Source organism: Crocodylus siamensis, chromosome 3 (assembly GCF_052110815.1).
Source record: "Crocodylus siamensis isolate JL-2025a chromosome 3, ASM5211081v1, whole genome shotgun sequence".
In the NCBI taxonomy this organism is placed as follows: Eukaryota; Metazoa; Chordata; order Crocodylia; family Crocodylidae; genus Crocodylus; species Crocodylus siamensis.
Window position 1 is genome coordinate 60,531,807 of NC_143397.1, and position 23,168 is coordinate 60,554,974.

General features: G+C 41.8%; 1 protein-coding gene across 1 annotated transcript in view; it reads left to right on the forward strand.

Moving 5' to 3' along the window:
* The first annotated feature begins 3,149 nt into the window (after positions 1-3,149).
* APC (APC regulator of Wnt signaling pathway) overlaps positions 3,150-23,168 on the forward strand; it is a 174,653-nt gene continuing 154,634 nt past the window's right edge. Inside the window, exon 1 of the mRNA XM_090038378.1 lies at positions 3,150-3,478. The gene's annotated coding sequence lies outside the window, so the exon portion shown is untranslated. The remainder of the gene's footprint in view (positions 3,479-23,168) is intronic.

Sequence of the window (23,168 nt, forward strand, 5' to 3'; positions counted from 1 at the left end):
GATATTTCATATTGTGTATCTAATGTTGCCCAGCTGTCTCTTTTTAATCACAATGCAGTTTTTGCAGTATGTATTTAGTGGCTAGGGGCACGATGAATATTTCTTCTGTGAATCATAGGCATTTGTGGTATAACAACTGGACTCTGATTCTACTGCAAACTCCCTCATTGGTGTCCTGGCCTTTAAGAGCTTTTTACAGCTGTGGCAGACTTTTAACAAAACTACTGCTAAACAGAGAGATCTAAATTTTGGCAGTGTTCCTTTCCATTGAGGGGTAGGTCCTTTACTTCTTCCATGTTTTTGAGTACTCAAATAAATCAATTTTGAGACTGAAACTCTCTCGCTGATGCAATGCTCTCCTTACACATGGCATCAAAGGCCATTAAGAATGTCTTTTTGGTCCACAGACTTGAGTGCTGCCTCTCGCTCTCATAGGGCCAACAGCTCTACTGAAAAACACTAGGGTCAAAGTCTTTAACTTGAATAGCAGCACTCTTGCAGGTGGATTTCACAGATGCCTGGACTTGCATAGTATCAGTCACTCTGGACTGAAAAAATGAAGCATATTAAGTTGTTCCTTTATCCCTTTGTTCTCGTCCTTCCTGAATTATATGTATCCTGAGAATAAAAAAGGTAGCTTTAACATTAATGATCAATAGCTCTCATAAATATAATTTTCCATCACACTTACTAAATGGCTTTATTTGAAAGCAGATTCTTCAGACTGAAGGCAGTTTTGAAATGTTGTCCTTTTTATAAGGAAGGATTTTTACCACATTTTTTACATAGACATCTAAAATCTTGTTCACTGACTGCTGCACAGCTTGATATTCTCTGATTTTATTCTAAACTCCTTGGAACGGTAGCTTCCTAAGCCTCTCATCATCTAGCTTTTGGGCTAGAGAACCTAGAGGGGATTGAATCTACCAGGAGATTCACCAGGAGTGACTGCTTTTGAAACAGCAGTGATTAGTGTGGCGCATAGCTTGGCAACACAGAATCTATTAAACAAAAACTTGGCATTGTTCGGTGCAGTTGGAGTAGTTTCCAAACTTCATCTCTGCAATCTTGAGCAGCCTTTGGTCAGTCGTGCGTGGTCAGCATTGGGGGCAACTTGGGTCTAGAACATAGGTGCTGACTTATTTTTGCCGGAGGGGAGCAAGGGAGGCTAAGATGATGGACCTGTGGAAAGTTTTATGCATTTCAGATGACAGCCCTCTTCCCAAGGGGGGCCAGCACTCTCAGGCGCCCACTGACTCAGCACCTCTGGTCAAGATCTACTATAATGGCCATAGCAGAAATGCTCAAGCATCATGGCCCGGTCCAATCCTAATGAATTTGTGAATTCAGCTAAATATCATAGAATCATAGAAAATTAGGCTTAGAAGAGACCTCAGGAGGTCATCTAGTCCAATCCTTTATTCTAGCTGGGCATGGTCCTGCTTTGATCGCTCTGGCCATGGCTTTGTCAAGCCTGGCCTTAAAAACATCCGAGGGTGGAGATTCTACAACATCTCTAGGTAATTTGTTCCAGTGCTTCACCACCCTCCTAGTGAGAAACTTTTTCCTAATATCCAACTTTAATCTCCCTTGCTGCAACTTGAGACCATTGCTCCTTGTTCTGTTATCTGCCACCACTAAGAACAGTCTAGTTCTATCCTCTTTGGAATCCCCCTTCAGGTAGTTAAAGGCTGCTATAGATGCCCTGTCTTCTCTTCTGCAGACTAAATAAACCCAGTTCCCTCAGCCTCTCCTCAGAAATCATGTGCCTTAGCTCCTGAACCATTTTTGTTGCTCTCCGTTGGACTCTCTCCAACTTGTCCACATCCTTTTTATAGTGGGGTGCCCAAAACTGGACACAGTACTCCAGAGTGGCCTTACCAGTGCAGAATATAGCAGAATAATCACTTTCCTCAATCTAATGGCAACACTCCTACCAATGCAGCCCAATATGCTGTTAGCCTTCTTGGCAAAAGGGCACAATGCTGGCTCATATCCATCTTATTGGGCACATCTATACATGATTTTATGCATGACTAAACTTAATTTGTGTTTGCCTAACACACATTAAGGTGGCTTAGGCACATGTCTACACATGCACACATTAAGGTGCATTCGCACAGTGTGTGGACCTATTTGGGACTAAATTTAGTCTCAGTTTAGTCAACAGCGTTAACGTGCCTTAACATGTCTACATGTGTGTTGAGGTGCTCTAGCTACTCACTCCTAAATTTAATACCTGCTTTTGTAGGTATCAAATTTAGGTGTGAATAGCCTAAAATCACTATTTTAAAGGTGCATTAAGGGCACACACCTGTAGATAGCTAGGGCTGGATTAAGCCATTAGTGGGCCTCAGGCAAACAAACTTGTGGGCCCCAACTTAATACCATATACTTATATGACTTCTTTTTTCACTCAATAATTATAATATGTAAAATAAATACAACTCAGCCCCTTTTTATCTTAGGGCCCTAGGCACATACCTAGTTTGCCTGTGTGTTAATCCAGCCCTATAGACATGTGCCCTTAATGTGCCTTAAATTGGGCTAAAGCAACTTAAGTTACACATGTAGATGCTCCCACTGCCCACTGTGACCCCCAGGCCCTTTTCTGCAGAGCTGCTGCTGCTAAGTATCTGTCATTCAGTCGCCGCCAGGACAGGAACAGAACGGTCGAGGGCAAGTGGAAGCGGTGGGAACAAGCGGCTAAGCCGTGCTCCTCAACTTCAGGGGCCTGGAGGCGGTCCTTTGGTGAACTGAGCGGACCTCGCTGCAGAAACAACTACAGCCGCACCCTCTGGCACAGGGCTGGGCTGGGCTTGTCCTGACCTTCTCCTACCTCCTCACATCTCAGGCGGCCCTTCACACCAGGCAGCTCCCTAGAACACGAGCACCTGCTTGGCAGCCCCCACCTGTCCTCGGGAGCCCCGCGCGTTTCCCAGCCCGTCCTGCCAGCACTGCGAAGCTCTGCGCGCATGCGTCACAACCGCCCTAAGCCGCTTCCCGGCTCGCGGCAGGTGTGCAGAGGAGCGCCGGCCGGGAGCGGGTCCAGCCCCCGCGCATGCGCGCGGGCTCCACTACAGCCGATTCCGGTAGTGTCTGTGCGGGTGGCGGAGCTGGGATTCCCCCAGCGCATGCGCCCTGCTCTCCCCCCTCCTGGGGGCAAGATGGCGGCGGGGAGGCCGGTGCAGGAGAGGGAGTGACTGGGGCGGGAGGAGGCGCGGGCGTGGGCGCAGCTGGGTCTGGCGGGGTGAGGGCCCGCGGCTGCTGAGCGAGGCCGGGCGGGGGCTGGGCGACCCGTGCCGCGGGGATGCGGGGCCGGGGCTGCGCCAAGAGGGCTGAGCCCCGCCCGTGAGGAGGGGGCGAGTCGGCGGCCCCGCATGTGCGCCCGGCCCGGCCCGCCGCGCCCGCCTCTCCCCGCCCACCGGCCGCGGCTCCGGTCCGGGGTACGGGGCGGCGCGGGCAACGCAGCAGGCAGGTGAGTGCGGGTCACCGGGGCGGGGGGCGCCACCGCCTTTGTTGTGTGGGGGGCCGGGGCCGCCTGGGCTTTGTTTGCTCGGGTGCCGCGAGCGCTGGATTTGAATGAGAAGATCCCATCGCCAGGTCTTAAGTGCCAAATGACTGTATTGGAAACTCAACAGGGTCCACTTTGCTGGGACTCCCCCCCGCAATAAGTAGGCAAAGAAGTCTTCTTTCCTGTGCATTGCTTGCTGTCAGTTCCAGGGAGGGAGTGAGAACTGGCGCATCAAAGTTGAAACATTTCTTTATTTCAGGGCAAGCAGTGCTAGGAAAGTGCTGACAGCCAGCCCAGAAGTTCGTTAAAACTCTCTGATAGTGACTTCTGAGAGTGATTTGGGTTTTGCATTTGCTGCATCAGTTTCCTGCCTTCAGAATGATCGTATGTTTTGCAGGCAGGGTTCTTTGGGTAGATTTCTAATCTCTTATTAGGCTGACTAAATAGTTGGAAAAATTGTTCTTTGCAAGCTTTAAAGATCTTGCATTTCCCCAAAGGACCTTGTCTGCTTATGTCCTTAGACCAGCGTGGCTACAACAAACAACCTCCTACATCTTGAATACTTTTATTAATATTGATTGTTGAAATTATTGGACAAATATGGTAATTCTTGTACGCCTGGGAGGACTGGGAAAGATTCCCTGTCTCCCACACAGCCTTGCTGTGGTTGCCAGAGAATCCCCACCATGTTCCAAGGCTGCAGAGGCCTTGTGAAGTAGTGAATAGCTGCAGCTCTGTCTTGAGAGCTAGGCCTGAGGCTTGCCCCACAAGGGCCATTGTGGCCCCAGTCTGTGCCTGTGGGCTAAGCCATAGCAGCTTGTTGGGCCAGGGGTGTCTGATTCTTGTCTGGGGGGGACAGAGTAGGCGCCAAACGGCTACACTCGTGTTTCCCAGCGGGCCTGCCCATAGCTCTCTTGTTGGTGTTGGCGGGATCCCAGAGCACTGGTAAGAAGTTGGGAGCTACCTTTAGGCCCAGTGAGGTAGTACTGCCTGTGCTGGAAAGCTGAAGAGCATAACTTTTTGTTAAAAAAAGAAGAACTCTGAGGAAAGTGGTGGCTTCAGCTGACTTCCGCCAACTCCCCATCACCAGTGAACGGTTCTTATATGCCAAGAGCTGAGGTGGCATTTTCAAACTCGGCTTTACAAAGTTATGTTTGAATGAATAGTGATATTAGAAATAGTAGTTGCTCATATTGGGAGTGCTGCAAGAACTCTGGGAATGGGGGAAAACTTTTTTTTTTTACTGGCTTTGAGATGACAGCTTTCCTTTCGTTGCTGTGAACTTGATGAAAAAGTTATGCCTTGTGCAGCCAGGCCAGCGGACCCAGAACATGTTAGTCTTTTGAAGACTGTAATGTCTTGCACTGAGCCACTAAGTCTTTGCTCCTATTTTCCTTGATACAACTCTTTCCCTCCTATTGTGTAAAAGGCTTCATCACTACAGAGAACATGCTCGGACCAAGGGGGAGGATTTTGTGACTGCAGTCACTTTCTCTACCTCAATGGTTCTCAACCTTTTTTGTACCAGGACCCATTTGTAAACATCAGTGGCTAGTCCCAACCCAGTGTTCTTCACTTCTGATCTGTTGCCTTCCACCTTCAGGCCCAAGCTGCCCAGTATGTGGGGCAAGGGGTGGGTGGGGAGTGTGGAGGGCCCCAAGCAGACCTTCGCAGGCTGGAACTCTGCTAGCCTGTAAGAGAAAAGCCCAGGTTTCCCACATTTTTCTCCTTTTAAAGGAAAATCCATTTGAAAAGTTTGATCAATTTTTGAAATTTGCTTGTGACCCTTTCATGTATTCTTGTGACCCACTTTTGGGTCATGACGCAGCATTTCTAGCTGGAAGGATAATAGTGATGGTGTGGAGCCTCAAGGAAAATGGTGATATTCTGAGTTTCACAAGGAGTACAAAAGCCTTAGATGGCAAAAGAAGAGCCTGGTAATTATAGTACACAAGAACATTTATATACACATATATACATGCATTATATACATACTATATATTAATTCTACATTGATTTGTGCTGAAATGGTGCACAAGTGTTGGCTTGTCCTTTCTTTCTGTTAAACATAGTCTAATTGTTAATGTATTGCAAAAGTAAATTAAACTGCATATTTAACCAGAAAAGGGTAGAAGCAAAGGGAAAGTGCCATATATTCAAATTTGAAAGATATGAGTTAGATATGTAAAATAAACCATGCAGATGTATCATTTTAACATTGCAGCTGCCATCACTTTATAATATCAAATACATTGCAGAAGCCACAGTGACATGTGCCACTTTTCATTTTGTCTTTTAAAATGCAAACTTATCAGGCTTTAATGGGAAAATAACTCCGTTTTGAGAATAAGTTACTTAAGTTGTTAAAAGTGATGTTGAGTTTAGCTTGTATGCATCTTCGGAAAACTAACTTTTATAAACGATCCCATAAACTGGTTTTAGTCGCTAGTTCTTATCAGAAACTGGGGAACTTAAAACTAAAATCATACACGTGAAGTTTCAGATGCACTTGTTTCCTTTGGTCAGTGTGCCATTGTTGTGCTAATACCTGCATGTCCAAGTGGGCAACTGCATTTTACATTTGTGTAACTTCATGGATGCTTTTACAGAAGTAAACTTGTTAAATGTTTTCTCTCTGTCCTTTGGTTGAAGACTCTTTAACAACTTCCAGGATTTGCTGTGCACATGTATAGGCTGTGCAAAGCTTTGGTCCCTGATTTGATTCAGCCCAATTTTGTGGCCGAATCAAATCAGAACACTCTGAATCAATTTGGAGAGATTTGGAAATATTTGGCAATTCATATGTAGACACAGCTTTAAATGTTTTTTCTGCATGCCTCAAGGTACAAGGCAGCTTGTGAATGCTGGGATGAAGGGGCGGCTGGAGCATCCCACAGGAGTGCGGAGGGCTCCCCAGCGTGCTCGGCAGCAGACCTGGAAGTGGATGGGAAGCACATCAGGTCCACCAGGGAGTTAGCTGGGGCTGCCCCCCCCCATCTCAGAAACTGGTGCCTCCTGGGTCTGGGGGGGGCACCTGGGTTCCCCCTGCAGCCAATTGCTGAGCTAGGTGGGTGCAAGGGTGGGGACCCCTGTGTGCTCAGTGGTGGATCCAGAAGTGGACTGGAAGTACTTCCGGCCCACTTCTGGGTTCGCCCCTGAACACACTGGCCCCGCTCCCAGCACTCCTATGGAATGCTTCATCTGTCCCACGATCACAGCATTCGCGCCTGGTACCTTGAGGTATGTAGAAAAAACATTTTAAAGCTGTGTCTATGGCTGAACTGCTGATTCTCCGAACCATCATCAAATCTTCAGATTTGGATTTTAGCCAAATTGAATCAGGGACAGTGATCTGAATCAACTAATCGAATCACTGCCCCTGATTCGGGCCAAATCCAAATTGAATGTGGCCCATTTGCACATCACTTATATATAAATCCATCTTCAGGTGTTTGGCCTTCAATTACTGAAAGCAAATGGTAATTTAGTATCGTGATTCAGATTCTCTTTCGCAGTAGGATCATCGTAAAACTTTCTTAATGTGAAAGCATGTGAAAATGATCAAATTGGCCTTATTTTGCTTGTTAGCTAGATTCTGAAAGTAGCTTTTTACGTTAGAAAAAACAAGGTAGCTTGAATTGGCTTCACGGTATTTGACTTGATTTTGTTTGTATTTCCTCTATTACATTTGTATTGTAAGCATAAAAATGTTTTGTGCATGGAATTGTTAGCTTTGCCGTCATAGCATTGGCATATATAAAACTGCTTCAAAAGTATGGTAAGTTTGGTTTAGCACAGAGCACATTTTAATCATCCCAATTATGAAGCAGCATCCAATAGGAATAAATAGTTTGATTGTCCATTAGCCAGTGCTACTGATGCCAAGATTTTTGTGTCCACTTGTTTAACGCTTTACAAAGAAGGGTTTCTAAATTTCAGTGTAAACAGTTATTTCCTATAAACTATGCCTGCTGGACAATGAGACTAGCTTGGTGTTTTAATTTGTACCCTGAGTCTTCATGTTTTAAGAAAATTAGTTTCTGTTGTCTGTTAGTATGAGCAATGAATGAATGGGCCAAGGTACTTAATTGATAGATTGATTAACAAAATAAATATCTCATCAGCTAGTAAGTTTTTCCCACCATAATAGTGACACTAATACCATTTCTTTTAAACGAGGAGATTCTATCCATATTTTCAAGATTTAGTGACTTTTATTGAATGCTTTCTATGGGAGGCATAAAAAGGCAAACTGACTTTGGCTTAAATGAATTTACATGAGTTCAGCCTAGAAATGGCAAACCAGTGATTTAAATTTGACCTTTCAGTGGCTGAAATAACTATGTCTGTATGTTTTATGTGCACATTACAGTCATAAGAAAAGATTTTATTTGTTTCACTAACATTGGCAACAGATGTGCAGTTTATCTACAAGTTAAACTTTGACCCCTTCTGATTGTATGTTAGCGAATTGGGTTCTCATATTGGCAAAGCACTGAAAATTCTTTGGGGAATCTTTTATTTTGTTTGACTAAGTAACTGTGAGTGTTTCTTTGATTAAAAACTAGGTGTTTGTGTTAAAATAACTTAAATACATGGTGATACAAATACCTACTTATATTGGTGTAGAAATTTGAGTGTAGGTTGATGTCCAACAATAATTGTAGATTCACATGTTATAGTAGTTCTAAATAAACAAATCTCTAAAAGGCAAGTGTCTTAGAATTACAGGAACCTGTATTTAGTGGACGTGGTATTCTGAGGAGAAGCTTGTAATGGGAGAAGGGACAGTTTGGAAAGAAGAACAGAAGTAACAACATGTTTGAGAAATCTAATTATGCACTTTCTCCAGTACCAAGACTTCTGATATTGAGTATTTGGACACTTATCAGATAATTGTAAGTTAGCTTAACTTGATAGAAGATGATGAATGTTTGTTTGGATAACTGCTTTAATAGTGTATGTCATAGATGGAAACCACAGGACACTGAAGTCCTGGTTGGATTTTAGGATTTAGGGGGAAATGTTCTCTGTTTTTACTTGGCCTTTAAAAAAATTTACACTAACTATATCCTGCTGGAAAACACTGAATTTTAAAATTTGACCATTTAACTTCTTTGGTTTCTGAACAAAAGAATTTGAAATGGGTTGGATGGGTATGCAGTTTTTCTGCCTAAGAAGTAGTATTGCTCCTTAGAAGATGCCATGAGTGACTGGATCCTGAATTGGGGGAGGGAGCACCTGCAGAAGTCCTGATGGTGGCAGCCCCGTCAGGGGGGCACCAGCCCTACGGACAGCATCACTGTCAGCTGTCAAGGGGGGCACCGACCCCCTTTGGGTAAATCCAGTATCTTTTATTAGACCAACTAAAATTGTGGGAAAGGTTGTTCTTTGCAAGCTTTCAGGTACAAACACCCTTCGTCAGGCTGAGAAAACGTCTGTAGTTGGTCTTTATTGGACTTTAGTTTATAACAAAGATGGAGTCACATTGACATTTTGAATAGTATGATATTGCTCTACATACTGTGGATTGTCTAAGATGTAGATTACTCTAATCCTTACACAGTGTATGAGAAATTTTAAGTGAGACTGATTGATGACACTGTGGTCTAGTTATACAGGAATTAGGCTATTTATACAAATCCATAGAGTAGTGATTTAGTTACTTTGATAACTAAATATCAGTGTAAGGTGTATATAAATGCTATTTGTAACTATTTGTGGTGTTAGTGGTGCTTTCTTTGAAAATTGGAAATATGCAAGATTCTCAAAGTCCAACTTTTTGTTCTTACTGGTTTATACTGTATGTTGGTTTTCTATTTTTCTGTTTCCTGACTAGTTGAGCTATATATACATATGATTCTTTTATTTTCAGGCTTAATTTCTTTTATTAGATCTGTACCTTTGTTAGGCTCAGCTCCTTCCCTTGGAGCAAGTTATAGGTGCTCTAAATGTGACTCCATTTTCTAGTTACTGTATTTACCTAAATTCAAGATGACTTGGCATTTAGAATGCCTCCTCCATAATTAGATTCTAGACATGGAGGGTCCTCTTAAATTCATACTTGCCTATCACCTCTATGGCAGGGAAAGCAGCAGATGGGTGACAGGCAGCCTGCCCCATGCCCCTTGTCCACACACCCCCTTGCCACTTGCCCCTGCCATGCCTGTTCCCCTGTAGCTATCAGGCCAGTTCTGTAATGGGGCAGCTACTCTTGTTGCCCCGAATAAGGTTGAGCCTAAAAGCTCAGTATGGCCAAAAGCAAATACAGTCTCTGAGATACTGAGATTTTGCTGTTTACTCCGAAGGCTTAAATAGGGTTTGAAATGGCTTGGAAATTGAGACACTTGTAGAAAGATCCGCCTCAGCAGCAGCCTGTATACCCCCACCCCAATGCCTTTCTTCCTGACACTTGTCCCCCCACTTTGCAGCTGCTTAGGCTTGGGCGTGGGACACCCAGCCTAACCAGGTGGTAGCAGTGGTTTTAACTCCAGCTTCCAGTCTAGGCTGGGGCTGGAGCTGCAGCAGCATCGTCTGCTGGTCTGTGACCCTCTTCCCTGTGCTCCCAAGAGCTTCCCTTGTCCTGCATGCTCCTTGTCATGCTGCATGAATCACCCTGGCCCCATTCAGCGCTGCAGCAGCTGCTTGATCCACCTGTACTCAAATCTAAGATGATTCATCTGAATGAAGAAAAACACCTTATCTTAGATTTGAGTGAATATGGTAAATGCCACAATCATTGGGGATTCCCTGCTCCCCCGCCCCATTTCCCCATGGGGAGTGGGTGCAAGACATCCTGAAAACCTGCATCTCTGCTGAAGTTTTGACAAGTTTATGTAGCTTATTCTGTCTAGGTGGCAAGCAGTCTCTTAGTATTGTTCAGCATTCAAATTGTGCTGATTAGTTGTAGCTGGTTACGGAAGACTCAATGTATTGCCCTCATTTAAACATAATCTGGAATGGATATAAACATGACCAAAGCAAATCCATTTCTAAATTTGGGTGAATAGGTGTCTCAGGCTTTGTGGCATGTCTGTAGCTCTTGAGCATTAAGTATACTACTAAGGGAAGCTTTGTATTTAATGGAAGAGTTTACAGTGATAAAAGCCTCAGAAATTCAGTTCATGATTGCGGAAATCTGATAAAAATCTCCTAATAGTTGTGGTTGTGTATAACACTATATGAGGTAACACGAAAAGAAACGTGAGATCTGAACCTGATTCATAGACCAGTTTGCTAAGGCAGTATAAGCTTGCCATTGGCTATGCCTAAAGACGGTAGAAGTAAGATTCCCCAATGAGTTATGAAGGCGGTTAGCTGTGTTAGTCTGAAGTCATGCAAAAGGTAGGGCATCTGAGACTAATTGGTTCATAGAGGCAAAAGCTTTCATGGGCAGCAAGCTATTCTGTCAGATGTTAACCAATTAGATATGGAATGTGACATAACTCTGCATTTCAGTGGCATACCTAGACATACCTTTGCTTGAAAGGTTAATGCTTTAAAGTAGTTCCAGTTGACTTCACTGTATTTTCCATAATTGTCAAAGCTGAATTTTAGTTTACTTCCATCCCTTCTTTCCTCAAGACCTGGGTGGATGGATTTATCTTCTAGACAGCCATTTTTATGCATGTGTAGGAAGGAGACATGCAGAGATTTGTTGATAGTCTCTTTTCCCCTTTTGTATTATCAGTCTGGAAGGACTATCCATTGGAAGTCTGGTTAAAGAGGTCTACATCTGACTCCTGTGATGTCTAGCCATGTTACTTTCATCATTCTTGGAAGGGAAGGAGGAACGATCTCTAGAGAGGGCCAAAACCAAAGACCTACATAAATGCAGTCTCTTATTGGATGAACAGGGAGAAAAGTGACACTCGCATGCCACAGTTAACTTCCAGCTGCTGTGTAGGATTATGATACTAGTGGATTGCTCTTAATAACAGTTTAGCTGATCTGCTGGTTCATTTGGATTGTGTGTTAACACAACAACTAGCACAGGCTTCCTTTTTAAGAGAAATTTTAGAAACATGGCGATTGTCTGTTAGGTCACTTCCTTTGCTCATGGAGTGATTTGAGACACCTCTTGTACAGCACCATGCTGTAGTTGTGTTTATTATTATCTAGTGTTCCCAGCTGCTAGAGAAGTTAATTAAGTTAGGTGTGTTACCAAATTGGAAAATTTGATCTGTGTGTGAATTGAAGCTGGATTTTCATCTTTTTTCTCCCCTTTTCTTTCTTTTGTGAAAAGAAGGGATTAATAACACTGTAAACAGTGAAACTGATTCTAGCCCTCTTATACTGGTTTGCCTAATGCAGTGGTTCTCAACCTTTTGCACCTTACGTCCCACCTATGCCAGGTAAAAAAATCCAGGTCCCACTGGTCAATGAGTGGGAGTGGGGGGGCCCCCGGAGGCCAGTCAGAGAGGGGTTGGGGGCCACCAACAGCCAACTGAAGTGCACAGAAGTGAAACTGGAAGTCCCACTGTGGCACTTCCAGTTTTGCTGCCACAACCCGAGTCCCACCTAGAGGATTTTTACATTCCACTGGTTGAGAAACCCTGGCGAATGGACAGTGATGTCACTGTGCAAGTTTGTCTTAGACAGATTTGAAACCATGAAAAAGGAAGGCATGTAGTAGGAAGAGGAGGGATAGGTTGAGGTGGTATACTTGGTTTTTTTGCACCCTCATTAATTCCACATGTTAAATATTAAAAGAAAAAAGTAAAGTTTTAAATATTAACTAACAAATGAAAACAGTTCATTGTGAAATTTTGTTTTTTTCGATTGGTCAAGCAAAAACTCGGGGGATCTTATTTTCCCCTAGATTTCTTGTAAAATTCTTTTCTGAAGCATGTGTTTCCAGCATTACTTTTTGTACCATAGTGGTATCTTTCAAGATGCCATCACAAAAAAAAATTCAAATTAGCACCTTTGTTTTGAGTGTCTAAAGTTACTGTTTATTCTTTAACTAGTAGGCATGCTGAAGAATGGTTAATTAGACAATAATTATTTAATTTTAAGGTTTCAGTTCTTGCTGTATGTTGCATGTGTTTAAGCTGTTACTTACCAAATTGTATCATATTAGTTGATGGCCACACAGATATTTTCCCCTTCCCACCCTCAGTGGATGCTATTGGCTTCTGGAATTTCTGTTCCCTCCCTCCCCCCTTTGCTTTCCTTTGAGACATTGGCTTTTATCAAATAAATTACAATGAAGAAGTAAGATGTAGAATAGGTCATACTACAAAGTCAGTTGAGTGTGGGAGGCACTGAGTGAAAATCAAGCTCATATTTTTTCTACCTTGATTTCAAATTTATCTAATTTATGAACGATGCCATTGCTGAAGGCTTGGGCTACATTTATGTCCTTTAAGAACCCACATTATGTAGTAGTGAGTAGACAGTCTCTGAGTTACTTTAATTGTTTCAGGCTGACGAATACAATTCTGAATAAAAGTGCTGCCCACCTAAATCCATAGTCCTCCAAATGGATGTTGTAAGGTAGTGGGAAAATGAGTTCCATCTAGAATGAAGAACTTCCAGTACCACACCTGCAGTAGCATACTTCACAGCCATCCATGCTCATTGCTTCTGCAAGCCCTGAAACCAAATTTACATGTACAATCCGGTTAAGAGCCATTAACTAAAAAGGCTATCAGATTAACATTGTTCTCTGTATCTATCTATGCAGACAGTGCTAGAAAATGAAATAATCTGTGATCATTTGCATTTGTATTATCTTTTATATGCAGGGTATATCTAAAATGTATTAAATGTAAGTTGGAGGGAGGGACTTGTGTTTTTCATTGCACTGTATTTACAATATTGAGGAATGTACCTCCGTTGTTTTTTTTTTAATCTTTGTATGTAGAAAAGGATGTTTTGAGATTTAAATGACAATAGATATAAATATTTTGGTTACATTTGAATAGGCACAATATAGTAGGGGCCAGATTTATAGTTTCTGTTATTTTTATATATAAAACAGTTTGAGCAGAAAGTTATAAATACATGGCCATTCTAGTGTCTGTGATTGTAGCAACAGTGCCACTTCTTTCTATATATTATCCAGTTTCAAATTGGAGGTGATTATGATGCAAGAACCTGAGTAGATTAGCAGAGGAGGTTTGAGACTTGTACCTATCATCTGACTGATTTCATACATTATCTGTAGGGAAATAGTGATTAAGAGATTTCTTTAAACGTATCCTCTAATTCAAGGATGCTGAATCTCAGGCTGGCCGATGAAGCCATGCTTTCCAGCCTGCAGAGGTCTCTGCTGGTCTGAAAATTTGGCAGCAGGGGTACCAGTGACTGCAGTTGCTGTTCCCTTGCTGTCAAATTTCTGGAGCCATGAGGAGCCCTGTGCTACAGAGACCATGATGGATCGGTGCATGGACGTGGCCTGGATCCTGATATGGGCACCATATGGGCTGGCTGGAGGATGTATGGGGCTGGTTCTGCAGCGTGGGGCCCAGATCTGATGGAGTGGGACTCCAAGGAAACAGTGTGGGCAGGATAGAGCCAAGGGAGGGTGCTTGGAGCCCTAGATGGGTAGAAGAAGGGGGCCTGAAACCTCAGGGAGGCAGCATAGGGCCTGATCCTGTGGAAAAGGGCTGATGGGCATGGGGTGCTATCTGGTAGTGCAGGGTCTGATCCTAGCATGTGGGGTCCTATCTGGCCCTCAGGTGGGCTCTGTACCAGTCATCTGGCCCATCGCACCAAAAAGGTCAAAAACTCTGCTCTAACTTTCATATTTTAGAAGAAATCCTAATTTTAGGGTATTTAATGAAAAACTTCAAATACCTGGATTTCTGTGAAAAAATTGCTAGAACTTTTGTCTTTAAATTTTGTGATACAGTCCTTTCATTGCTAATGTTATACTGAGATGTCTGAAAAGGGGATACTAAGAAATCTAACAAATGTTTAACTACAGCAGTGTTAATTAGCACCTCTGTCAGACAGGTTTGTAATTTACTTATTTTTGCTTGTGCATTCATAATGTGTGTTTAAAAAGTGAGAATAGATTTTTGAAAAAGTAAAATTGCACTCATGATTTTCAAGATATGAACAAAAATATTGAGCAAGTTCACCTATAGTTCCTTTTTGGAGATGATGTTTATGGTTCTTCTGTCCAAATAGTAATAAAATTAGATGTGATTAAAGTTTAGATCTAGGTTTTGCACAGAATTCCCACTGCATGAAGACGCAGGCATCAGTCTTGTACTGCCTCTGTCCATCTGGTTCTTGTTAAAGGCTTTTTGTCCTGATCAGGATAAGCATCTTTGGTTGCTCATCTTCAAAATGCCACTTCAGTGTCATTTGCAGTATAAACATGCAGTTCAGTTGAAATGAATGTTTTACGTTTTTGTTCTTGTTTAAATCTCCACCAGTCTTCATTCTGTGGTATTCTTAACTGTAGAAGTTAAGCCAGACATCACAGTTGTCATCAGTCACTGGTACCGACCTATTCACTAAAAATAAAATGTAGCTTAGTTAATAGATTTCTTTTATACCAACAGTACTATAATTTTTCTGCTTCATACTTAGCCAGATAAGGCACTAGCTCAATGCTTCAGAATATTTCATAAGACATTGCTTGATGGCTAGAAAGGGCATATAAAAATGCTTCTTGATAGCATTTCTGCCTGTTCCATAGAGTAAATGGTGATGTTCTTGTAACCAACTTGAAAAAGAAATTTCAGTATCTAGCTCTGGCCCTATTGTTCCATGTTTCTATCTCCTATTGAAATGGAAGTCCTGATTGCCTTGTCACTCTGTCATGCCAGCAAGAACTTTTGAGTAGACAAGCATTTACTTGAGAGATGAATCATTCTTCATTCTCCAAGACTGCCCTGTGCTTCATCAGTGCTACCCCAGTGCCCTTTTACCTCTGTTTGCCCTAAAAAGTAAGTGTCTGCTTAGCATTTGGGACCATCTAGTGGAGGTAATTTCTGTGTGGTGACATGCAAAGCATACAGCATTCCCAGTAATCCATTGTTTTTCCTTCTTTCTGTCCTTAGGCAAAGTTGTCTCATCTGACACTGGAACAAAATAGGAGAATGGATTCTAAAACACAGTGAATGTGTTGTACTGCTCCCAAATTGCGGCTGTGAGAGCGCTAAATCTGAGCTGCAAATAATATACCAAGAGGCTTAGATTCTGTGGCTTCTGTGGGGGGAGGGAATGCACTGAAGATAATGCCATTATTTTTTGAATTTGAGGCATAAGGGGTTCTTTCTTACCTGCCAAAACTCCAAAGAATAATGGAGGAAAGTCTACAAAAATATGTATATAGAGAGGTTTTTTCTATTTCATCAGAATTTGCTTACTGCTATTCTACCCCCTAATGTTCAAGTTTTAGTACAACTCTTCTGTTGTCAAGAACTCTAATTTTAACCCAGCTAAAAGTCTGGTAACAAAAAAAAAAAAAAGGTTCTATAGCATTCCTCTATCTCCAAGAGGAAGTAGGACTAAAACACAAACAAAAGAGCGCTTGCCTTCCACTAAGAACCTCAGTGCTGGGAGTTGTCTGTATTAGCAATGCTTGTGGCTACAACTGGGTAAACTAGCAGCACAGGTTTAAAGCAAGAGTTGAGCTGGATTGACTTTGCTTGTTTAGTTTTGTCAGTCTGTTTAACACAGAGAATCATTATATGCTTTTATTTTCATTCCTCTGGGAATTTTAGTGTTCTGCCATAAGAGTACAGTTTACAAGGAGAAGGGACTTTAGCTGTAATGTACAACTTCTAAGATGTAGAATTGTTTTGGACCTACCGAAATGAAGATGTACAAATATTTTAAGGATAAAACAATACCTAGCAAGGTTGGAAACTTGGGATTAGGAAAAAGGACTAGTTAATTTACAGAAGAAAAAACCTGCAAATATACTATCTGTGTAAATCTACGTTTCAGGGATAGCGATAATAAGAAAAACTGTTCTTCTCTATCTTGAAAATAGCCCAGAGAAAAGAATTACATCTGGTCTGCCAGTCTTAGAAGTACAGCTCTTTTCAAGCCTTACATTCAGTACTAGGTTGCCTTTAATTATGAAGTTAAGTTTTATTTTAGCTGTGTGGAGACACAGAATACTGTTACAAGTTTTTTTAAAAAAAATGTTCTTATATCTATGTGTTCATATTGATTTTAGGCTTCCTGCAGCGTTGCATTAGTGCATACAGTGCAGTCTGTGAACTGACATGTCATATGGTTTCCTATTAGTTAATATAAGACTAATAGGATGTTTGAATTGGTATGGAATTAGGTCTCTGGCAAAAGGTTTAGATGTCAGCTGAAGTGATGGCCTACTAATTAAATGTCTAAATGTCATTGTTAAGACCTTGAGAACTGGACTTGATTCATAAGGCTTTTTCCAAAAAAATGTTTCAAGTACAAGATGTTGAAAAGAATAAATTGAATGGGGAAAAGGAGTCCTTGTCCTCCTGATTAACCAGTGCATTTGTGTACTGCTTTATTTGCATGAAAAAGTAGATTTTTGTACATGACTGTCTTTATACTGTTCCAAGTCCATCTCTCAATTTTCCTAGGGAACAAACTGTCTAGATCTTTTCTTTTGCTCTGAAATGGTGCCTGGAATGATATAAAGGTACTAAAGACCCCATGTGATACAATCTAATATAAAGGCAGTAATGAAGATTAGGACAAGTGAAAAATTCAGCAGGATTTTCTGGTTTAATTTGCTGTAATAGCTTCATATTTCTATAACCTTTCAGTGCATCTGAATAGTCCAACCATTTTAGGAATGGGCTTTTTTGTTATTTTTCTTTAACAAAGCAGTGGCACTGAAGTCTAGTGTTGCATTTAAAGAAATAAAATAATTGTTGCAGGGGATGATTTTAAAATATAACTATTAGTATTTGGAATACAACATTAATAGAGTCTTGGGGGAAAGGAATGTGAAATCAACTGAGGGGGCTTCCAGCTGCAGCAGCTTGCTTCTTGCCAGTGCAGGGGGAGCCCAGGATATGGTTCAATAGGATCTAATGTGCGATCTGACAGTCGCACCTCCTGCCATGCATGTGTGGCGTGGCAAGAAGTATGATTGTATGGATTGTACATTATATCCCATCATGCCTTTACCTGCATGTATAGTGAGAATCTGTGAATCCTTGGGAGCCTGTTGGACTCCTTGCTCAGCTTTAAGGATGTGGTGTAGTTCTTTTCCAAAAAAATTCTCCTTTTCCACCATTAGCTAACTAAGAGACTTTGTCCGATCTTCCAGGATGAGGATCTGGTCGCGGTGCTCCATCTGTTTGCTCCCTGTAGGCTAGGTTACCATAATTCATTGCATCTGAATACAGCTACTGGCCTTATTCAATCCTGTGCTCTAGCCCCCCCTGTAGGTTCTCAGCCAATTTCTAATATAGATCCCATTTCTAGTTGATTGCCATCTCTGGGATAATGTAAGTGAAAGCTCAATTCCCTGTGTGTGCACTAGGGACAAAGAATTTTCAGATGAATGGATCCAGCTGCATATACAGAAGGACAAACAGTAGCTGACTATAAACAAAAAACCATGTCTCTGAATATGGTTACACAGTTAATTCTCGTAGCTAATTTAGACAATTTGTACTCTATCTATGCCTGACAAAAATTATATAGGTATGGAAGCACCTATAATCAAGAGAGACTGGTTCCCAATCCATTTTTATTTGAAGCCTCTTTCCCTCCCCCGCCTTCCCCCTTTCAACAGATTGATGTCATAGATAGGTATATGTCATAGACATCTCAATTTTCTTTCCTCTTTCCTTGTTTTTAAAAACAAATTTCATACTTGTATTTCTCCTGTTTCTTTTCCTTTCCCTATCCCTAGAAGGTTATATGTTGCTTGGTTAAAAGGGAATGGTTGTGAGTGTGGAGCTATACAGTTTTCTTTCCTTTAATTATTCTCTTATGCCTGACACCATGCCATTGGAAGTTGCTGTTAGAGTTTGTGGGGAGTGCTGATTTTTGCATTAAAATACGTGGAACCTCCCAGATAACTCATTATCCCTGCATAGTTTGAGAGTTTAAGCTGCACAGCATGGTGATCAGGGTAACAGATGATGAGAAGAATATTATTCTCTGTGGCCCTAAGATATTAGAGAAAAGAGCTGACAGGATTCTTCATGTACTAAGTGTGAGTGCCTTTTGTGCTATAAAGCGTCAGACTTAAAAAGGCTCTAAGATGAGTAGAGGAGGATACATATGAAATGCTCCAACTGGAGGCTTAGGAGACACAGAAAATGAGACAAATATGTTGCTGGGTTACTAGATGTGAAAGAGAAGGACTGGTGAATTTTTTGACTCCTGTTAGTACTTTCATAAATGGACCAGTAAACTGAAATTAATACAGTACACTTTGCATAATGGTGATAGATCAGAGGAGGAATGATGCATGTTCAGTTAATTAAAGAGAGACTGTACAGGGACATACTTGATAGTTCCATAATAGCTTTCATCTGAGGACCTGAAGGTACCTGACAAACATTTGTCATGCCTCCCAACCACCTGTGTGTGTGTTAGCAACACTTCTAAAAGGGCTATGAGGCCTTCTGCTTACCCTGGACCTTGGAGGGAGTTGGATGTCAGAACTGGAATTGGAACAAAGGAGCCCTGACTTTAAACTTCAGTCCATTCAGCAGAAATGACCAGGGTCCCACAGTACCATGCTTTTCCCACTAAGTTAATAGAAAGGTAGGAGAATGCAAATAAATGAAAGGCGACAGATACAGAAATGCAGCTGACTACAAGGACAGTGGAATAAAACAAGGCATAATTGGGACAAGAAATGGTAATTAAAATGCATATGGTAAGCTACTTACTTGCATGAAGAGAGGCATGGCAGAGAAAAGCAGTAAGGCAAAAGGATACTGTGACTCAATTAGTAGAGAACATGGAAACTACAGTTAGTATTATGCTTACAAAAGTTCCTGTTGGGGTGTGGGGGGGGGGAGGGTTAAACTACATAGCACAGATGGAAGAGTGAATGGCTGATTACATCATTTTATACAAATCTCTTGTTTTTTGCTGTTTATGGCATGTATATGGCTAAATGTACAACATAAGCTTGGAGAATGTTAAAGGATCTAATTGATAGCAGGAAAAACTGGCTTTCCTCATGCATAAGACAGGGCAGGGTGCCTCTTGGAGACTTACTGGTTTAGAAAGGCTTGAGCATTTGTAGGGGACAACCTCCTTTGTCCAATGCTAGGAATGGGTGAAGTAAGTTGTTGAATACAAAGGCTCATGCCTCTATGAACCAGTTAGTCTTTATTGATTCTTAACCAGGGTGTTGAAAGATCCTTTGAAGGGTATTGGAAGGTGTGAGGAGATACGCCAGGTGTAAAGAGGTAAGTGCATAAGCACAGGCTCAAGCTTCTCTGTGCTTGGCCACTCTCGGATCCCCACTGCCCAGTGCCTTTGCAGGGAGGCAGGCATTATAATAAATTGAAATAGGGTGCTATTCAGTTTGCAAAAGTTATAGAGGGGTGCCATGAACCTAAAAAGATTGAGAACCACTGTTCTAAAGTGCCGCCTTGCCCTGCCTTCTGCTTCAGACTAACTCATCTAACCACCTTCTTCCAAATGTGTACTCATTCACTTCATCTTGCAATAGGGCACCCTTATGGAGCAAAAAGAAATATAAGGAAGGAAGAAAGTGAGTGAAAGCCATTCCATAGCCTAGTCATTGTCAAACGGGGGTACTTAAATAGGTCATAGGGGGTATGCAGAACCAATGTGGCTGATAAATGCTGCATGCATGCTCACAGCCGCAGCACAGCACGCAGGTGGCCCGGAGATCAGCTTGGTCCGTCTGGTAACTGTTGTGAAGGAAGGGGTCTGGGGGGAGGCAGATCGAGGCCCCAGCGGTGGGGGAGAGAGTGGGGCTGGGGCTGCCCTGTCAGGTCAGGACACAGGACTGAGCTGTGCAAGGGGTGGCTCCTGCTGCTGCACACACCCCTGGGAGGAATGGGAGGTGTGTGCCCCCAGATCCACGCTTGGGGCAGGGTGGGCTGCTGTTGCAGGCTGGGGCCAGGGCTGCATGAGGCTCTTCCCTGCGACAGTACTGGGAGCGGGGCTACAGGAGGGGCTGTAGCCACTCCAGAATTCACTGTAGCCCTCTCCCAGCACTGCTACTGCCCACGCTGGTCCCAGCCCACAGTGGCAGTCTGCCCTGTCCCATGCACAGATCTGGAGGCACACTTCCCTTCCCCCCCCCCCCCCCCCCCCCCCCCCATGCCCTCCTGGGTTGCATGCAGTGGCACTCCTCCCTCCCCAAGCCCCTGGGATGAGCCGCTCATGACGCTGCCCCATGCTGTGCCCTGGCTTTGCAGCCCCACCTCCACTCCCTCCCTCACTGAGGAGACCTCACTCTGCCCCCTGCCACTGAACCTTAAAAACAAGAAAAAAATATAAAGGGCTATATGAGCTGAAAATTTGAGAGAGATGGCGTACACTTGTTAAAAAAGGTTGGAAACCCCTGCCATAGCCAGTACGTTGTTTTCAAACAGAAGTTTATCAAACTCTCTAGTACTGAAATTTCTAAACTACTGGGTCAGAAAGATAGATGGGTTATCTTGGTAAACCTAAACTATTTTGTGAGCCTTTTTTAAACATTTTTATGGAGCATATTTTTTAAAAACAGCTGCTGAACTCATTTGAGTAGGAACTGGATAATTATGGGGAAGAATTCAAGATAAAGAAACTGGCTTTTGCCATGTCAGAGAATGTTATATATAACTTCAGACTGCTAGATGCTGCTAAATAAAATACTATTCCATAATTAAAATACAACATCACACATACTTTGCCAAATATTGAAAATATCAAATCATCAAAACCAAACTTTTGCTTTTCTGTAAATAAGCAAAGGAATATTCCTTTGTGTGCATTCCTTAATTTCTATACTCAGCTGTGTTAAGAGTACATGCACTACTTTCATTTAACTTATGTTTTTATGATGGACAGGTTCACCATATATGGACAAATATCTAAGGATGGGAAGGTTATCATATGCCGGTTGACAATAAATTGGAATGTCTGTATCTACTCAATAGGATGTTACAGGAAAATATTTTTTATTGCTTGCAGGGACAAAATGTATATAATAGAAAAAATATTTTAACTTTAATGGGACTAGTATCTGAAATATTAACTGACAAGTTGTATAGACATTTTAGATCATGTACCACAAACTGGAGGATATGTGAGGGATCTACTTATGAGAGACCACATAGCATGTAGGAAGATTTTTTTTTTTGGTGGGGGGTGGGGGAATTCATGCTATTTCTGATTTTAATTTTTTACCTTTGGGCCAAGGCAAAAAGTATATTTTAAACAAATAAGTGTATTAAATTATTCAGTCTTTCTTGAGATACATATCTAATGCTTTAATTGTTTTCAAACACTTATGAAAGCATATTTCTGTAACCTAATAATCCTGCAAAGCAGGATGTTCTTTATTTATCAATTATACTGTGAATAAATAAAGCTTTTATAAGATTCATGTAAATGCACATAACAAGGACTCAGTGTGTGGCATGGACAAAGATCCCCTGAAAAGGTTGTAATTATGTTGTACAATGTATAGAATTAGAAAACAGTCACCAGCCACGTTAGAGTTGACTACAACTATCTAGGAAGTTTGGGGTGGTAGTGAAAAAGCCACATGTAATTCTCACTTTTAACTTTCCCAAGAATGGGGGAAGCAGGGAGTGCATGCAACTTGAATAAGAAACCCCAGAGGTGTGTGGGTGGAATCAAGGAAACATTTTCGCTTGTCTTTGGGAAGATACTGGGATATGTTATCAATACTAACCTTTGTATCAAATTGAAACTTGTAAAATGGGATCATTAAAAGGTATTTACTGTTATGGTGTTTTTGTTAGTAATAAATGTCTAAAAAATTCTTTTCTACCTTCTTCAAGCTTCAACATAATACAGAGCTGTGTGTTAAATGGAAGTTGTGCACTAGAGTGTTCACAAACATATATACCACTTTAGAAAGTTTTGAGAATGTGATCTTAGAGGTCTCCAGCAATACTTGTCAAACTTGTGAACAATACCAAATGTAGTACTTGGCAACAGGGAGTGCATTTAACTAGTTATCCAACCCACTGAGTTATACTTGAAGTGTCTGGGATAGCTAGTACCGTAAAAGCACAAAACCTAGTACTGAGACGCCACCAATTTTTAAATTGGCAGAGTAGTGAAAGAGTCTTGGGAGAAAGGCACCATTGCACTGGATATGTTTTTATGAGTGCACATGGAAAATTGCTTTGTTTATGGTCAAATTATTTCATAAGCATAAAACCTTTTGCATTTTTTCTGATGTATTTCCTAATATCTTTAAAAAATTCTGCAGTGCCTATTTACTTTCAGATGCAGAAAGCTAGAGCTCAGATAAGTATTCCTGTTCATATGGTGCCTTAGGTGAGAGAATGTTTAAATACAGGATTTTGACTGCTAAATTTTACTTAGTTCACAAATTGGAGTTTTTAAAAACACAGAATAACAGTGGGGAAAGATCTAGTACTTTAGTTAATTTAAATTATTGTCAAAAAGGCCCTCTAATCTTACTTTTTTAGTAGGGTATATCCAATAATGTGGAAGTTCTGCCTAGCAAACTGAAGGAAGTGGCTGAAAATAACCAAGC